We start from the raw sequence: 5,143 nt of genomic DNA on the forward strand, positions 1-5,143 counted from the left end.
AAACTTTAGTCTTCTTTCAAAACAACTGCCCCTCTGAATACATAGCAAAAACATGTCCCACCCAGGACTCTTAACCAGGTATGTTATGTATGACTTGCAAGAACTAGAAGTTAAATGTGAGCCAAGCTACAAGGTAGCCTCTTGCTTTAATTCTGTCTTCGAAATCTCCAGAATACGTTACTTGTCAATTTTCAAAGTTAGGACGGGAACTAGTACCCTGATATGTGGATCAAGATAGATTATAATTTCTTCAAAACAGAATTCCTGACCAACTAGAAATAAATCAAGAATTTGGTAAAAGCTGAATACAGGATCAAATGGTTGTGAAAATCATTGGAGGTTTTGAGAATATCCTTCTTATCCATGGAGCAAAACTCGAAACAACCAGTGAAGAAATAAATCATGTTTCAATGTCACAATAATGTCTCCACTACCCTGTCGAGGCTTGGTTCAGTAATTTGGCATACACCAGTAATGAAGACATCCCTTTTAATTTGGTGCTTGACTTGTATCCGCACTCTGTCCGCAAACCTACCTCGCAGACTAGCATCAGATGCTAACACCACCGATACTTTTATGCCTCTAATGTCACTTTTCACATGTAAATATGTATGGTAAAAGCTGTCCATCCATCCACTTCCCAACTGCCCCACTCCACCCAAGAATAAAATTTTAAAAATAAATACGAAGGATAGACCATATCATTTTTGTTCTTAGTATCACCAATAATCTCCACAGGAGCAAAAGCCATCCTTAAAATGATGGAAGCGATTTGCATCCCTTACAACAATTTCTTGCCCTACGATCTTTGCAATGAACTTGATAGCGGTGTGGCAGTCACCACACACACGAAGGTTTTTGATAATCCGGATAGGCTTTCCAGGAGGTATGCTGATAAGCCCAAAAGCAATAGCCAGTTTCTCACTATGATAATAGAGAAGGTGATCCTTTTCCTTGTCTGAGACATCCTTCAGCACTAAATTTCTGTTTGGCACATACCCTGCTTCCTGTATCTTCTCAACCAATTTCTCCAACTTTGCATATATCTTTTCCGTTTCTGGGTGAGATCTGTCTCCAGTGACAAATACATGCACCCTATTTTTCACATCAATCCAGCTGCATCCTGGCTTCTTTTTTACTCCCTTGTTCTTCATCATTATTCTCACTTTAGTTACATCATCCCACATGCCCGCTGCAGCGTAAATGCTTGACAACAGAACATAAGTTGAGTCGTCCCCTGGCTCCAACTCAAATAGGTGCTCTGCAGCAAGCTTTCCTAGCTTCACATTAGCATGCATTTTACAGGCACTCAGAAGGGAACCCCATACGACCACATCGGGTTCCATAGGCATTTCATCAATGAGTTTCTTTGCCTCTTCCAGGTACCCAGCGCGGCCAAGAAGGTCGACCATACAGGCATAATGCTCAGAGTTTGCTGTTAAGCAATGGTCCCGTAGCATGGTATTGAAATAGTACCAGGCTTCCTTCACTAGGCCTGCATGGCTGCAAGCAGAGAGAACACCAACAAATGTAATTTCATCCGGTTTTGTGCCTTCTTGCACTAACCGTTCAAAGAGTCTAAGTGCCTCTATAGCCAGCCCATGTTGCGCATAACCTGCAATCATAGCATTCCATGAAACCACATCCGGTTCAGGCATACTACTGAAGACTCGATTAGCATCTTCTATGCTCCCACATCTAGCATACATAGTAATAAGGGCATTCTTTACAAACGTGTCATGGTCGAATCTAGTCTTATCGATATGAACATGGACTTGCTTTCCCTGGTCCAAAGCTGCTAAGCTAGCACAAGCTCTAAGAACACTAGAAAACGTGGATTGGTTAGCCTTCACACCTGTCCTTGACATTTCAATAAAAAGAACTAGTGCGTCCTCACAACGCCCATTCTGTGCATATCCGGCAATCATTGCAGTCCAGGAGACAACATTTCGTTGCAAGAGATTATCAAAAAACTGTCGAGCATCCTCCATTCTCCCATTCTGGACAAATCCTGCAACCATGGCGTTCCACATTGCCATATCTCGTTTAGGTATTGTCTGCATCACCCGGCATGCATGATCCACAAAACCACACTTCGCATACATGGTAACAAGGGAACTCCCCACAAAAACATCAGATTCCATTCCAAATTTTAGGACGCATCCATGGACCTGCTTTCCAAATTCCAAGGCTTCTAGACTTGCAACCGCTCTTAGAACACTAGGGAAGGTGAATAGATTCGGCATCATGCCATCCCGCAGCATTTGCACCAAAAATCCCACTGCCTCCTCCTCCTGCTTATTCTGAGCATAACCTGCAATTATCGCATTCCAGGACCGCACATTCCGTTCTGGCATTTCGTTGAACAGTTGGCACGCATCTTCCATTCTCGCATTCTGAGAACACCCTGCAATTATCGTCGTCCACGAGACCACATTTCGCTGCGGCATTATGTCAAACAAAGCGCGACCCTCCTCCACTCTTCCGTTCTGCATGTACCCAGCAATCATGCCATTCCAAGAAACCACATCTCTCGCAGGCATTTCGTCAAACAGTTTGCGTGCAGCTTCAACTCTGCCATTCTGACCATACCCTGCAATCAACGAATTCCAAGACACAACATTTCGTTCAGGTATTTTGTCAAATAGTTTGTGTGCATCCTCTAACCTACCAGTCTGCGCATACCTTGTAATCATTGAATTCCAAAACACAACAGTTCGTTCATGCATTTTTTCGAACAATTCGCTCACATCTTCATTTCCACCGATCTCCTCGTATCTTCGATTAATGCCACTGGAGCTACCGTGCTCAAACCCTTGTTTTCGTCTCCCCTCTTTCCCAGTGATGACAATTGGTTTGCCAATGCCCTCATCTCTGCTGTTACTCTCTCCACCGTTATAACCTAAAAGCTCCTGATTCCATTGTTGAACTACTCCCCGTACTCTTAGACACGGAGCCGAAGCCCTGAAGTGGCTGATATTGTGCATCATCTTGTTATTCTCAGGTCAGATTGCAAACAAAACATGCAATTCCTTGGAGAAGAGGGGAGTGAAAATTGCTACTGTTACCACTGTTTTTATTGATGATCACAAATGCCCCAGCTTACCCAGCACTCCAATTACCCAATTTTTGGTAACCTTCATTTTTCCCATGAAGCAAAATTTTACGAATTTGTATGATTTTTATGAAAAGAAGAATTGACAATTTGGGTTTGGTAAATTTTTAACACAATTTTATAAAGGAAGTTCCAATCACAAAAAATTTAAGGCATTAGTCTGATTGTTTGATGTTTTGGCTTCTTCTTTTTTTTAACAATTTTTCCAATTAATTTTAACTCAAATCTTACAAGTTTTTCGAATTTTAATAATATTTTCAATAACGAAATTTTATAAATGTTTATGGACATTTTTTTTCCTAAGAAGTGCGAAATTTTGGATCACAAATTGCAAATTTTTTAACATAAAATTATATATACAAGTATGATATGCAGTCCTTAATTCCTATTTTTTATATAAAAAGTAATTAATAATAAAATAATCCGCATAAGCCCCAAGGGATAGCTCAAACGGTCGAGTTCTCGTTGCTAAGCACTTTCCCAGTTGGGAGGTCACGGGGTCAAATCTCCTCGACGCCCTCGGGGTTAGGCCTGATATGGCCGACCGGCAGATCCCTTCGGGTGGAACTGCCCCGCTTCTCTATGTGGACGTAGCGGCCACTCATTGAGTGCCCGTGAACCACATTGAAAAAAAAAAATCCGCATAAGAATAATTATATAGTATAATATAAAATTATTATATTAAAAAAATGTGGAACATTCAATTAATTAAAATGGTCACTCTATGTTCATGGGCATAGAATAGATAGTAAAAATGTTTCATGTTAAGGCATTTTGTGGTGAAAAGATCACTGGTTCAAAACCCCTCATTCAAATATATATTGATATTAATTAAAACGTTTATTATTTTTAAAAATAATAAATGTAGTGGGGAGGCTGGAGGGGTAATTTTTTGCCTTGATGAACAAATGGCTTTGCACTATGTGTGGGGTCTCAAAAAAGCCACAAATAATCATGTTAATTTCATTGCCCTATGGAAAGGTTTGGAGCTTGCCCCAAATTGAGGAATTAAGCAAATTATTGTTTTTGGGGACTCCTTACTGGTTATAAGGCAATTCACTAAAGCAAAGAAAACTATTAATTCCTTATCTTCCCCTTTGATTCTCAAGATACAAGTAGCATTGACAAAATTTGATAGAGTGAGTTTTTTTCACATATATAGAATCTTGAACTCAAGTGTTGATTAATTAGCAAAACGAGGGTCCATTCTGACTCAAGGGATCCTTGTAATCAATGCCAACTTATTTTCATTCCCAGTTCCATAAATGAAATGCAATCATGGTTTTCTAATGTATGCAGGGGGTGATTTATGGTCTCTAGACCTTAGGCCTTATCTCTCTTCAGATCGGTGGCAGGTTCTCGACGATTTGGTTGGACCCATTCCTTGAAGTGATAAATGTACAAGTGGATTTCTCCAGTGAACATATGGCCCTCGGTGTTCACCTCTGCTGCACTATCATTTTAATTCTCCCTCAAACTGAGTTAATGTTATCTACATCGATTATGGTGATCCCTTCACTTCATAGCAGGGAGGATTCAATTTTAACGTTTGACATGAATTACAGGTCTTTTCGTCCCTTTCCTTGTGCAATTCTCATCGTGATGGGAGATCATTGGCTTCAATCGGGCTCGTCTTTCAAATGCAAGTTCAATTATATATGGCTCTATGGAAGTTACTAGCACTCTCATCTGCTTTCTTAGGTCTTTGTTGATGGGGTCAAGAATTTGTGTGCTACAGGTAGTGGTGTTCTGGTTCTCTCTGCTTTTGGTCCTCTCGGGGCAAGTTAGTATATCATCGCCCTCTCCACAATAGGTTATGTTATCACAATTTAGTTGGTAGCTTTAAAATCGCTGACAGTTTCAATGTCAATGCTGATTTGTAATAAACAGGGTTTGTTACCGCTCAAACTAGCAGGGGTCCTAGGAAGGGTGTCCTATAGGGCAACTACTAGGTCATGGGCAATAATGGAACAATAACCCACTTTCACCTTAGCTAAGGCTCCCTGCTCTTTACAGACTTTCACCAAT

The 5,143-nt window shown here is 40.6% G+C and overlaps 1 pseudogene across 3 annotated transcripts; it reads right to left on the reverse strand.

Annotated features, from left to right (window-relative positions):
- Positions 1 to 483: 483 nt before the first annotated feature.
- Positions 484 to 3,192, reverse strand: LOC149172052 (pentatricopeptide repeat-containing protein At3g62890 pseudogene; annotated as a pseudogene). 3 transcript variants are annotated; one of them, XR_016259056.1, is made up of 2 exons: positions 2,751 to 2,884; positions 484 to 2,593 (listed from the first exon to the last, which is right to left on the reverse strand). The product of XR_016259056.1 is annotated as a pentatricopeptide repeat-containing protein At3g62890 pseudogene, transcript variant X3 (transcript). The 3 variants fall into 3 exon arrangements; XR_016259055.1 differs by having other exon boundaries at positions 2,686 to 2,824; XR_016259054.1 differs by having other exon boundaries at positions 484 to 3,192.
- Between the last annotated feature and the right edge of the window lie 1,951 nt (positions 3,193 to 5,143).

This window comes from Pinus tabuliformis, chromosome 4_2 (assembly GCF_031772625.1).
Source record: "Pinus tabuliformis cultivar Carrire ecotype Pingquan chromosome 4_2, CPIR1, whole genome shotgun sequence".
NCBI lineage: Eukaryota > Viridiplantae > Streptophyta > Pinopsida > Pinales > Pinaceae > Pinus > Pinus tabuliformis.